This window comes from Ambystoma mexicanum, chromosome 13, assembly GCF_040938575.1.
Source record: "Ambystoma mexicanum isolate Mex_15411 chromosome 13, UKY_AmexF1_1, whole genome shotgun sequence".
Taxonomy (NCBI): domain Eukaryota; kingdom Metazoa; phylum Chordata; class Amphibia; order Caudata; family Ambystomatidae; genus Ambystoma; species Ambystoma mexicanum.
Window position 1 is genome coordinate 243,993,948 of NC_090938.1, and position 14,934 is coordinate 244,008,881.

Genomic DNA, 14,934 nt, shown 5'->3' on the forward strand with positions numbered 1-14,934 from the left:
AGTACGGGTGTATCTATAAGTGTGGTATGCTTCAGTGGTTGTGGCCAGAGGCTACACTCCTAGCTGTTTGTACCCAGATATTACAATGTAAGTGTGTGCAGTGGCTTATACCTCCAGTGGCCAAGACTCTACACACTCCCCACAACCATCTGATCGATAAGCAATACTACAGGTGTATCCATTGCTGTGACATGGGGCAGTGGTAGTGGCCAGGGTGTACAGTCTTGGAAGTTTGGCCTTCGGCCTACAGCCTACGGCCATGCATCGAAGACTCTACGCCCTGGCCACAACCACCGCAGCATGTCACACCCATGGATGTACGCCCTGGCCACAACCACAGCAGCATGTCACACACATGGCGGTGTACAAATGAATAGCACACTCATAGGGAAAAAATAATTTAATTACAGCATGTACTCAATTTCAATGTTCGCTACCACTACGCGTGTCCTTACAACAGTAACAAGGTTTGTGTGCACTTCATGGACTGAAATACTACCGTTATTACACCCCTCATTTTCTGTGCGTACAAGGTGGCCATAGAAAATACATCTTGAAGACCGACCCCCAGAACAAATGCATTGATCACCCATGTCTTACTGTCTGAACCTGTCCCAACGCTCTGTGACACAACAAAAGATTTTTACAAATATAGCATGTGTACACTGGTTGTTGCTCAGCTATCGGTGGATCCAAGATGTCGGGCGCAGCCAAACAATCTGACGGAGAACACGTCTCGCAGCAGCCAATCGGCAAAGATGTCGCATGTCCGCGGTATTGACACGAGCCCATTAGCCAATCGTTATCTTGTCTGAGGAGCGAACAGGGAAGTGTGTCCGCGGAGTGGACATAGATATCACTAATTTTTTGGGACATACTTTTTGGTCGTTGTAAAGAAAAATACTGGACGCATTGTCACCAAATTTACAAAAGCACGCTTTCTGAACCAAGCCCTTATACCTGCCGCAAATTTCATGAAAATCCGTCCAGCGGTTTGACCTGTAGCCGTGTGCAAAGTTTTTCCCCCATTCAGTGTATGGGAAAAAAAGACGTTTTGGAACCCCCGTATAACTTTCCCCCCCCCTCCACCAAACATCACCGAACTTTGCAAAAAAATTCAGAGTGGGCAATATACTTTTTTTGCAAACGTTGGTGAGGATTCGTCCAGGGGGAGCGGAGTTATAAGCCGCCCAAAAAGTGCTCTTCCTATGGAAGCAGCAACTTAACCATAACTACATGGCCACTACTGTGGCCATGTACTATATATATATATATATATATATATATATATATATATTCAGTGAAAAAAACTTTGTTAAAGGGACGTTATGGTTAAGTTGCGCTACTAAAAACCTATGAAATTCAGTGAAAAAACTTTGTTAAAGGGACGTTATGGTTCCAAGTAAAACCGAAAAACCCTTGAAATTCGCCAGTTATGGTAAGCTAAGCAACCATAACTCGCGCCACCACCGTGCACTGCTAAGACTAACACCCAGGACATCAAAGATGACATCACAAATGTCATTGATGACATCACTGATGACATCACATGTCTGGCTCACTATTTTTTCTTTTGCTGACATATCTAGGCCACATGGTTTTCTTCAGTAACAGTCAGAAACTAAGAATTTTATTTTATTTGTAGACATATCCTTCTAGTATGTTCTTACAGTAATTCCCTTAGAGTACAGTCACATCATATGAAACATATACATATGAGAAAACACAAGCTTGAAAGACAGCAATCCTTTTTGTGAATAAAGATAATCACTAGACTTATGAGCACTTTCTGATAGTTCTGTTTTTTTTTTTATGTCTGTACTTTCCCTGTATATGGTCATATTTGTATACATTGTACTCACACTACTTTCCTTAGGGTCCAATCACATCAAGTGATACATATACATAGGGTAAATATCAGCTTTCAAACAGAGCAATCATTTATTTGCATGAAACAAATCAGTTAAGTTATGAATTGTTTCTGCTACTCCTTGTGCTTTTTTGCTAACTTCACTTTCCCTGTATATACCCATATTGGTATGTGTTCTTGTGTCTTTGTGTTTTGTCTATAGTAATGCAATTATGTAATACATGGGTTTTATTAGCTACTTGTTACATATTTCACAGTACACAAAAATCTATTAAGAAAACAATTATCATTTCATTATTCAACATATTAACATTACGAATATCATACCTTCATCTTGTACGCTGCACACAATGTTATGTTTCTGTATGAGTAGCTTAGTATACTAGATAGAACCCCATAATAGGATGCTATTTATATCAATGCATCGTTCAATGCACTTATTAGGGTATACTTCTTGCAATGATTCTTGACACTTTTTTCTCAACATAATAACAATCCCTTCTACACATATTCCATGAGAAGTACATACACATGTGATGTCATTAGTGATGTCATCAATTACATTTGTGATGTCATCTTTGATGTCCTGGGTGTTAGTCTTAGCAGTGCACGGTGGTGGCGCGAGTTATGGTTGCTTAGTTTACCATAACTGGCGAATTTCAAGGGTTTTTCGGTTTTACTTGGAACCATAACGTCCCTTTAACAAAGTTTTTTCACTGAATTTCATAGGTTTTTAGTAGCGCAACTTAACCATAACGTCCCTTTAACAAAGTTTTTTTCACTGAATTTCATAGGTTTTTAGTAGCGCAATTTAACCATAACGTCCCTTTAACAAAGTTGTTTCACTGAATTTCATAGGTTTTTAGTAGCAAAACTTAACAATAATGACTTTGACTTTATATACATGTCATATGGAACTGACTAGATCTCTTCTTATGAACTTGATGTCCGCGAACTTATTTAATGTTCGCGGACATGTTCGGAGAACAGTACCACTACTTAAAAACTGTGGGGGGGGTGGGAGGGTATGTTTGATTGTTATATCATAATATAAGAACATTTAACAAATTCAAAAAGCAGCACACAAACACATTATATATAGTAATACATAAGAAATGTAACCCATATATGTAACACACTAACCATTCATTTCAATACAATATGTTCTGAAATGGAATATACCACAAGAACATAAATTGGCTTCCAACATAATTACCTCACAGACACAACAGAACTGAGAACAAGACCAGACCCACTGAATACATAGAACTTATCTTACCAGAAATAGTAAGTGTACTTCATTTTACTCATATATTTATAAACTTTCTGTATTAGATTAAAAAATATATTATCTTTTCTTTTTATTTTAATAATTTGAAAACTTTTGTTGAAGATCATTTTAAAAAAAAACCTCATACCATTGCCCCACATGTACTTGTCCCTCCTCACCATATCCCAGTCAATTATCCCCAAACCCTCTCCATAATCCAAAACGTTTTGATGAGATTTCCATCCCTGCCTCACCTAATACCAATCATGTTGAAACCCCAAATTCTCCTGTTTTTGTTTCTGTTTCTGCCTCACCTTCTCTGTCATAAATTATTAATATATGTTAAATAAAGTTTAATTTTTATATTGTATTGTCAACAGTTTCCGTTTTTTTTTTTTAAAACAATAAAAGTGACCGCGGACAGTGCGAGTGTTCTGAAATGTTCGTACATAAACGAAAATGGAGGTGTCCTGAAGAACACCACACCTGTTCGTACTGTTCGCTAGCAAGTTGAAACTGTTCAAAGAACACACGTGGTGTCCTGAAATGTTCGTAAAGAAACAAAAATTAAAGTGTTCTAAAGAATACTATATCTGTCCGTAATGTTTGCTATCAACTTAAAACTGTCCTAAGAACACAATTGGTGTCCTGAAATGTTTGTAAATAAACAAAAATGATGTGTCCTGAACAACAGTACAACTGTTCGTAGTGTTCGCTACCCAATTGAAAGTGTTCTAAGAACACAATTGGTGTCCTGAAATGTTCGTACATAAACTAAATTACACGTGTCCTGAAGAACACTATATCTGTCCTTACTGTTCGCTACCAAGTTTAAACTGTTCTAAGAACACACGCGGTGTCCTGAAATATTCGTTTCACGTGTGACGCACTTTTAATTACTTCAGAACCTGAACAGTGTCCGTAGGACATCAATGCGCATGCGCTAACCAATCTCCGTGCACTTGGTGTCCTGCGGACAGGCGCTTCCTTCGCAGACTAGTTCGCAAACAGATCATATGACCGCGCCCACGCTCATCGTGTGTCCTGAAATGCGGACACTCTTCGTGTCCCCGAACAATTTAAAAGTACATTTTCAGTTAATCCATAATATTTTTCAATATAATCTCACCATGCCACAAGTCCCACATAGCAATCTTGAGTTTCTATGTACCTTTTGAAACTTTCCGATCCTTTTTTTGTGTTCAATCTGTCCTCGCACAGTGCGCATGTCCGCGGACCGCGCACAAGCACCCCTATAAAAGACCACGCCCAAGAGCTTATTCCCATTGGTTTCTGGCTATTCTTCAGAACACAGTGATTTTTGCTGCCACCTGCAGACTACACCATCATCGACATGGCATCTTTGGCTGCTGAACTGCCACTTGGTGCTGCACCTGCTTCAGCACCACCACCACCCCGTCCACCACCACCACCTCCCCAAGGGCCTGAAGAGGGGAACAGGACTGAGGATGCGGAGGAGGAAGAAGAGGATGATGAGAATGAGGTAGAGGAAATCCCTACTACCCGCACTAGGCGTGAGTCTTGGGTGTGGCGGTTATTTACCATTCATGGGAATGGTCCTAAGGCTTGTGCGAACCATGTTACCTGCAATGAGTGCAAAATGATACTCAGTCGCGGGAAGCACGGTAACTACAGCTTTGGGACCACTACTATGAAGCGACACCTGAGGTCATTTCACTCTGGGGCTGTTCGCAGGGTTGTACCTTGCGAAGAACGTAGCAGGTTGATTTCCTCTACTTAATCCTCTGTTTCTGACCTGTCACCACAAGGACCACCTCTGTGGGACAGCGTCTTTCTCAAGCTGCCTCACAGGCCATACAGAATGCTGATGACCCTTACCTTTCGAGGGTCACAGTTGTATGTATGTACTGTGACACAGTACTCTGCAGGGGGGAGCGACTTCGGAGTGCTTTTGAGACTATCGTCTCAGAGCACGAGAAGACCTGCTCACTACCCAAATAAAACCCACTCTACATATTCCTCTCTCAGCTCGCCCTTTCGTATCCCTGTGGTTGGTGTCCCCCCTTTACCCTCCTTTACCCTCCTCTCCTAGTGTGTCGTGTCTGAAAAACCAGAAAAAAATACAAAATTACAAAAATCAAAAAAAAATAAGGCTCTTTTCATAGCCGCCTTTCCCAGTTAAAAAATAGAAGTGAAAATAAATGAAGCAGGGCTCTTTGTATTTTTTAGAAGTCTGCGAACAGTTCGCGAACATTAAAAAAATTGGGTTACTACTCCATCACAAACATTGTAATTTTCTCTGGAAAGAGGTGGTGGCTCTGAAAAGAGCCTTTGGGTGGTGTTTGTAAGTCAAAAATTGTAAATGCTTAACATCTACTTCAAAATCGTTGTTGTAATTCCAAAAAAGGTCGCAATGCATTTTGTACATTTCTCAGAAAAATCTGATTGCCAGCATAAGTAAGATGGACTCCATCTCTGCAAAAAATGTATGTACTACAAAACATAATGTTTTTATTGTGAAAAGAAGACATGCCAAAATCTCTTAGAAAGCCACAAACAGCCTTATTAACATTGCGCCTTGCTTTTTCCATTTGTGGACCAAATGAAGAAGAACGAAGCCACATTTGTCTCTGCGCAATCCGTGAAAATATCACTTGAGAATTAGGAAACATGTCCATAACCTTCCTCAGTCCTTCTTTCATAGCAAATTGCAAAAAAATTCCAGTCACATGCCCTAAACTTTTCCCTCCACAATGAATTACAATTATGTCTGGATGTTGCTCTGTCTCCAAAGTAGCACAGAGAGGTAGCAAATCCAACCACTTCATTCCACGTACTCCATGCCAGTGTACTTCCACATGTGGGAATCCAAGATCTGCAGCTACTCCACAGCTTTCTGCATGCACCTTCAACCAATGTATCCACGAATCTCCTCAAATCCAAACAATCTGTTTTCTGAAACACACAGCCATAGCTATTTTTTGTTCTCTCAACAAAAAGAGTATCTCAGAAAATCTCTCCTGGCACAACACACCCACCAAACTTTCCTTACCAATCCCTTTCAGTGCTTATTCTCATTTGCATGACTTCTGAACCCAAAAATCCCCGGATGTAACTCCCGATGTCCGGGAACTACCGCCATGTCCGCGGACATATCGTAACATGAACAGCCCTTCTACCATGTCCACTACACTCTCTCTGCCATTCCCTCATTGGATGTACCTTAAAAATCACATGACCATGCACCAATCACATTCAAGACCTCTACATCTAACTGCATCATCATAGATCAGCACTGCAAATGTACTCTGAATCTCTCTGAGTACAAGTGTCATATCATTGGCAAGCAGCATCTACCACAAATACTGTACAAGTCTTCAAGATTTCTACTTGCAGCTCCATGCATATCCATATGCATGAACACAAACTTCAGGTATGCATATTTGCTGTATAGTAGATGACATAGCTCTCAACCATTTTTGTTTTACAGGTGGGTGAAATCACCCCATTTTGTTTTTAGCGGGTGAGACGCCCATTGGAATGAATGGGCGTGCAGGAGGATTGGCGGGTGAGTCTGCCCTTTACAAGGCGTGTGACACCCGCCAAAAGCGTGTGAGTTGAGAGCTTTGGTAGATGAACACATTTTCAAACAGACTTTTACCTTGTAAAATCTGTAAAATGAATTTACTGTACTTTTTTCAATTTCCTAAAATCAACTTCACTTATACACCTTTATACTTTTTACTTTCTTTATACACACACACTCAAATCATGTTAAACTAACATTTTTTAAATGAAATATATAGACTACATATATTCAAACAAAATTGCATGCAAACACAATCTATGTTTAAACCTTTATAAAAATACTTATACAATTTCATATTTTTTGTTTTTATTTATTTATTTACTTAATTACTTTAAATTAGACATGACATTGAGGCGCTATTACCTAGAACAGTTTACTTACAGAAATAGTGGTATTCACTAATATATTATAAATTTCACAAGACATAGTAAATATATTTTATTTTTGCTACAGTTAGTCATTCAATACAATTTGTTCATTAAGAACATATCATATGTACTGAACTGATGCAATGTATCCTATGTAAATAAATTAGTTTAATGGTTTTACAGAAGGCACTGAGGATTTCAATTAAAAAAAATCAATATCTAAATTAAAAACAGTGCTATATACAAACAAAGTTACTAATTTGAAGCTTTTACAGTTGCAGTGAAGACCAGTTTCCTAAAAAGAAGCAGCCGAATTCGAAGAAGAAAGAAAAACTAAGAAGTTACCTGTTAATTTTTAAAAAAAAGTAAGTAAAATATCACCATAATATTTATATTATTAATCAAATATACTATAACATTAATACCAGCTATTTTGGTTTCTTAAAATAGAGATTTTGTACCATTTTGTCCAAAAATGTCCATGTTGTAAACAGCGATTTACAACCAGAATGGCCCACAAATTTCTATTTTTGGACACACAAATTAGCCAACTGAACCACTACAATTTTCATATTACAGAACAAACAACCGTTTTAATTGTATACATTAGATTTACTATTTGTACTTTTCCACACCACTAGCTTACTTTTTTTTGTCATCTGAACCCCAGTTTAGTGACACATAAATTCAAGAATACCTATCCCTACTAGTTTTAATTCCCAATGCACAATCACACACCATTACATACATCTTTATCATCTTACTCAAACACTCATGCACACAGCACACATACATTCCAGAACACCCCAACCCATATCTTCTTTATTTTTTTTAACAGACCCTAAAGAATGCCTACCAAAAGACAACTCCGTAGAAAGCAACGCAAAATTAGAGCAAATGAAAATAAAGGTGTCCAACATAAGCATCCATCTCTAGCAGAATTTGTAAAAAAAGTTGAAACAAAACAGCTAATACAATCATTTAGTGAAACACAAGAAGTTTCAAGTACAACAACTTCGCTTCCTCTATCAAAATGTAAAACAAACCAAAAAACAATTAACAGAAAATCAGCTATCAGTACAGATAAAACTACTTCTTCAAATGTTAATATAGTGCAAAGTAAGCATACCAAGAAAAGTATTTTAGCCAAAATATACCGTCACAAAGTCCTTCAAAATCTTATAAAAACAGGAGAGAAATCATATCGTAGGAAATTAATCTTAGAAGCATTGATGGACAGTGCAATTCTTCTCAAAAGAAATTTATTTATTTTACTGTTAAACAAAATGAAACCACTAACAAAACTAATAACTAAATTACAAAAAAGACTTCTCAATAAGCAAAATGTCAACAGAAAGAACTTCTTAAGTATCTGTGGAGGTGAATGGAATCACACTACGAGCACAGAACCATATTTTAATGAGGAAGCGTACAAACAAAAGCAAACAAATACAATTGCCAGAAATAGCAGTGGTCGAGGTTATGAAAAAGTGAATAATATCATAATGGAACAAGAAGTACTCCTTACAAAAATATGCCCTGAAAACTTAGAATTCCCCCTCCATGTCAAGCTGATTGGCCCGAGAGGACCGCGTACCTGTAGTCTTGGTGGTTGGTCTCGCAGAGGTCGCCAGTCTGAAGTCCGGGAACTGATGAAATAGCGGCACGAGGAATCAGCCTCTCCACCACCCAAAAGAGAAACTGGGTGAAGGATGGACCAACTCCCAATGTCACAAAAGGCACTCTCCAGAAATGCGTGACAAGAGGATGTAGGCTCAGATTGATGGAACCATAGTCCAGGTGGAGCTAGTAGTCAAGACATGAATCTTCCAAGAACCTCGTTGCTGCGACAGTTGGTAGATAAACCAGTGTAGCAGAAAAGGTATTCGCAGTAGGCAAAAGGAGCTTGGTTGGTGCTGATGGTTCCAATGGTACACAGGATAAAGTTCGGAGTCAGGCAAGACAGGAAAGAGTGAGTTCAGTTGGAGATTGCTGTCTGGCCAAATAAAGTACTGTATACACGTGCCCAGGATGGAACAGGAGAATGCAGGCTAGCATAGGGTATGACCCATATACACAATAGATGGTGGATGACTCAGAACAGGGCCCAGGTAAGGACTGGAGGCAGACAGGCCCAGGACAGGACCCAGGTAAGAGCTGGAGGCAGGCTGGCCCAAGGCAGGACCCAGGTAAGGACTGGAGGCAGGCAGGCCCAGGACAGGGCCCAGGTAAGAGCTGGAGGCAGGCTGGCCCAAGGCAGGACCCAGGTAAGGACTGGAGGCAGGCAGGCCCAGGACAGGACCCAGGTAAGAGCTGGAGGCAGGCTGGCCCAAGGCAGGACCCAGGTAAGGACTGGAGGCAGGCAGGCCCAGGACAGGACCCAGGTAAGAGCTGGAGGCAGGCTGGCCCAAGGCAGGACCCAGGTAAGGACTGGAGGCAGGCAGGCCCAGGACAGGCCACAGGTAAGGACTGGAGGCAGGCTGGCCCAGGACAGGCCACAGGTAAGTAGAGAGGCAGGAACAACGAGGCGAGCGAAGCGAACCGCGTTGAGACGCGACCCGCTTTGACTCGCGGTCCCTTTTATGGGCCGCCGGCGCCCGAGAGGCCTGGAACGCAAGCCGTTCCGTTTCCGGGCGCCGGCGAACCCACAACGAGGCTTGGAAGGCAAGCCCTTCCAAGAAGGCGAGCCCAGTCCTCGGCACATGCGCGGAACCGAGAGAGAGGTCCTCCGCGCATGCGCCGAAGGCCGCCAGCCCCGTAACCCGTCGCTCCCCTCCCGGCGAGTCCCCAGACGCGAACGCGCGGGTAGACTCGCCAGGAGGAAATGGGAGCGGCAGACCCCAGTCTCCAGCGTGACATGACACTATGCCCCCTCCCAGGAAGACCCGGGGCCCCAGGTTTCCAGGGGAATCGTACGTAAAACTCACGTATCAGCCGGGGAGCATGCACGTGCTGGCGCGGTTCCCATGTACGATCACAGGCTGGGTACCCCTTCCAGTCAACCAAATAGTGGAGCACCCCTCTACGGTAACGGGCATCACAGATCTCGTGTACCTCAAACTCAGGGACGCCCTGCACCAGAACAGAGGCCGGACGAGGAGAGGTGCGGCCGTAATCATCGACCACATAGGGCTTCAACAGGGACACGTGAAAAACGGGATGTACACGCCAAGAAGAGGGTAAGCGAAGACGGAAGGCTATAGAGGACAACCATTTGGTGATAACAAAGGGTCCCAAATATCGAGGGGCCAGTTTGACGGGCAGGTTGCGGAGGGGCAAGTTCTTTGAGGACAACCACACCTTGTCACCCTCCTGGAAATTAGGTTCTGCACTCCTCTTCCTGTCTGCCTGTCTCTTCATTCGATCCTTGGCTTCACTCAAGATCTTGCGTGCCAGTTCTTGTTGTTCCCGGATGTGTAAGACCAGGCCATCAGCAGAAGGAACAGTACTAGATGGAACTGGTTGAAAAGGCATCAACCGAGGATGTAGACCAGTGGAACAGAAGAACGGGCTGACTCCAATGGAAGCATGAACGGTGTTGTTGTAGGATACTTCAGCCAGATCTAACCCATCTTTCCAATTAGACTGTGTGGCATTGGCAAAACAGCGGAGGTACCCCTCCAAAGTCTTATTGGTCCTTTCGGTTAGCCCATTGGTCTGTGGGTGGTAGCCTGAGCTTAGTGCTCTATGTATTCCCAGATGACCACACACCTGTCTCCAAAATGATGAAAGGAACTGAGTTCCTCTATCCGATATGATCTTCTCCGGTAGGCCGTGCAACCGGTAGATGTCGTGCAGAAATGCTGAAGCCATTTGAGTAGCTGTAGGGATTTTCTGGAATGGGATGAAATGGGCCAGTTTGGTGAAGCTGTCCACAACCACCATTATACAGGTGTACCCTTCTGATGGAGGCAAATCCACAATGAAATCGGTAGCGATTGTATGCCACGGATAGGGAGCTATTTCAGTGGGCATTAACAAACCCAATGGTCGTCTTCTGGGAACCTTGCACTGGGCACAAATTGGACAGCTGTCGATGTACCTCTGGACCTCGGTCGCCCAACCAGGCCACCAGAACTGTCGGGATATCAACTCTCGAGTGGCTCTGACCCCGCGATATCCTCCTATGGGTGAATCATGAAATCCATGTAGAATGCCCCTTCTAACGGCTCCTCTAGGTATGTAGAGTCTTTTCTGAAAAAACAACAGTCCATCTCGTTCTGAAACCAATTGCCGACTAAGAAGGGTCGTTCTTTCTGGATCCGACCGAGTGGCTTCCGCGATGGACTTAAGGTGAGAGGACAAGGCCAGCAAAAAATGGCGAGGAGAAATCAGTGGCAGATCTGGACAAGGCGTCCCATCTACGTTTTCCAGGGACCTGGAAAGAGCATCCGCCTTTATATTGGAGGTTCCCGGGATATAAGTAACATGGAACTCAAACGGAGAGAAGAAGAAGGCCCACCGGGCTTGACGAGGAGTCCGACATTGCAGAGAGCGAAGATATTGCAGATTGAGATGATCTGTCCGCACCTCCACAGAAAAGCGAGCTCCGAGGAGAAAATGTCTCCACTCCTCGAATGCGGTCTTGATGGCCAACAGTTCCTTTTCAATCACCGCGTAGTTTCGTTCGCTGGGACTCAACTTGCGAGAATAATAGGCCACTGGATGTTCCACTAATGTGGTTGGATCTTTCTGAAGAAGGACTGCTCCTACCGCGAAGCTGGAAGCATCGGCCTCCACTATGTAGGGCAACTCTTCCTGGGGATGGCGCAGGATCGGGGCAGCCATAAAGGCCGACTTCAATACGTCGAAAGCCTGAGAAGCCACGGCATCCCATTCGAAAGCGATCTTGCTGCTGGTTAGCCTGGTGAGGGGCGCCGAGATCTGCGAGTACTGTGGAATAAAGCGCCTGTAAAAGTTTGCGAATCCCAAAAAGCGTTGGAGAGCCTTGATATCGTGTGGAAGTTTCCATTCTTGTATGGCTCGCACCTTCTTGGGATCCATCCCAATACCTTCTTGATTGATAACAAATCCCAAGAACTCAATGCTGGGTTGGTGAAAGCAACATTTCTCTGCTTTGGCGAACAGGTTATTGGTGGACAGCCGATGAAGGACCTCACGAACGTGTTCCACATGCTCGTCTAAGGATTTAGAAAATATCAATATGTCGTCCAGATAAACCCAGACGGATAACCCTAGCAGATCACCAAAGATGTAGTCCATGAATCGTTGAAAAACAGCGGGGGCATTACATAAGCCGAAAGGCATAACCCTGTATTCAAAATGCCCAAAAGATGTCTTGAAAGCTGTTTTCCACTCGTCCCCACTCCTGATGCGCACCAAATGATAAGCTCCGCGGAGGTCCAATTTGGAGAAGATTCGCGCAGTATGCAGGGTTTCAAGGATACTGCGAATTAATGGTAAAGGATACCGGTCCTTGGCTGTTATGTCATTCAACTGCCGGTAGTCGACACAGGGTCTCAATGTACCTTCTTTTTTCTTTACAAAAAACAGTGGAAATCCTGCAGGTGATTTTGACGGCACAATGTACCCCTTTTCTAGACTCTCTGACAAATACTCCTGAAGAACTTGCTTCTCGTCACGTGTTAAGGCATATAATTTCCCATGGGGAATAGCGTGGTTCGGCAGCAGGTCGATGGAGCAATCAAAGGAACGGTGTGGAGGAAGGGGTATGTTGCCGGGTTCAGAAAAAACCTGTTTGAATTCGGAATATTCCTGTGGGACCAGAGACGTGGAACATAGATGGACCCCATTGCTGTCTGTTTCTAGAGAAGTCGAAACGGCTATGGTGGGAACAGGTAGCTTGCATTCTTGAGCACACCTTTCGGATGAAAAGGTCAAGGTCTGGGTTCTCCAGTCTATCAAAGGATTGTGGTGTTGCAACCAAGGTAATCCCAAGACCACCTTATAGTTCGGTGACTTAATAACATCAAAGGCAAGTTCTTCGTAATGGTCAGCAATCAGAAGAGCCAGTCCAACTGTGAACTGACTAACGGGTCCAGAAGACAAGGGAGTACCATCAATAAGCTCCACCGACAGAGGTGTGTGTCTGGAAATGAGTGGTATCTTATGTCTGGAGACGAACGTTTCGTCAATGTAATTGCCGGAAGCCCCACAGTCCAACAGACCGGATACTTCCAGGTTCTTGTCTGGTAGTTTAATTCGGACCTTCAGGGTCTGTAGCACCGCTGGTTGCATGGGCAGACGAATAGAACAAATAACAGAAGGGTCTGAGGAAGGGATAGGACCTGTCGTTGCCCTTCCCGTATACGACAGGTCTCCTAGTTTCCCGACTTCTTCTTCTGCGGACGCAAAGGACACGTACCCAAATAATGCCCAGCTGCTCCACAGTAAAGACACAAACGCAAAGATCTCCTTCGTTTCTTCTCTTCTTCCGTCAAAGGTCCTCTCATGGCTCCTACTTGCATGGGCTCAGGTCCGGACTCGGTCGACCCGAATGAACCAGCGGGTGTGTTGGTCGTCCGGGGACCGCTTCTGTCAAGCCGACGTCTCTCAGCCTTTCGTTCGGCTATCCTTTGGTCAATACGGAGTACTTGATCAATCAAGAGTTGAAGGCTCTCTGGTTCAGGGATGTGGAGTAACTCATCCTTGTACTCCTCTCTCAGGCCTCGACGAAACAGTGTCTTCTGTGTAATTTCGGGCCACTGGGAGTCGGTAGCCAAAAGTCGAAAGCGGCTGATGTAGGTGATGATGTCAGTGCTTCCCTGTTTGTAGTCCATCAATTGATTCTGTGCAACGGAGGCCAGGTTCGGCGTCTGGAACACCTCAAGGAAGGCCTTTTCAAAGGCAGCAAAGTCATTCAAAATAGGACTGTTCGTAACCACAAACGGAGTTGCCCAAGCTAATGCGTTCCCAGTTAGGTTCCCCAAGATGTAACCAATCTTGGCCCTATCGTTGTTAAAGTAGGTAGACCTGAAGAGGAAATGTATCCTGCAGTGGTTACAAAACTCTGCCACCCGTCTAGGGTCTCCGTCGAATTTGATGGGTGTTGTATGAGCCAATGATCCCTCTACTTGAGAGGTACTGGGTGCTCCTTGCGTTATCATCTGACGTAATGTTTGATTCTCCTGACGCAGGGCGGTCATCTCAGCCCTGAGCGCTAGCAACTCGTTCCTCATGTCTTGCGATTCATCCATCTCTGAATCAGAAGGCAGGCGTCTCAATCTGTCAAGCTGATTGGCCCGAGAGGACCGCGTACCTGTAGTCTTGGTGGTTGGTCTCGCAGAGGTCGCCAGTCTGAAGTCCGGGAACTGATGAAATAGCGGCACGAGGAATCAGCCTCTCCACCACCCAAAAGAGAAACTGGGTGAAGGATGGACCAACTCCCAATGTCACAAAAGGCACTCTCCAGATATGCGTGACAAGAGGATGTAGGCTCAGATTGATGGAACCATAGTCCAGGTGGAGCTAGTAGTCAAGACATGAATCTTCCAAGAACCTCAGTGCAGCGACAGTTGGTAGATAAACCAGTGTAGCAGAAAAGGTATTCGCAGTAGGCAAAAGGAGCTTGGTTGGTGCTGATGGTTCCAATGGTACACAGGATAAAGTTCGGAGTCAGGCAAGACAGGAAAGAGTGAGTTCAGTTGGAGATTGCTGTCTGGCCAAATAAAGTACTGTATACACGTGCCCAGGATGGAACAGGAGAATGCAGGCTAGCATAGGGTATGACCCATATACACAATAGATGGTGGATGACTCAGAACAGGGCCCAGGTAAGGACTGGAGGCAGACAGGCCCAGGACAGGACCCAGGTAAGAGCTGGAGGCAGGCTGGCCCAAGGCAGGACCCAGGTAAGGACTGGAGGCAGGCAGGC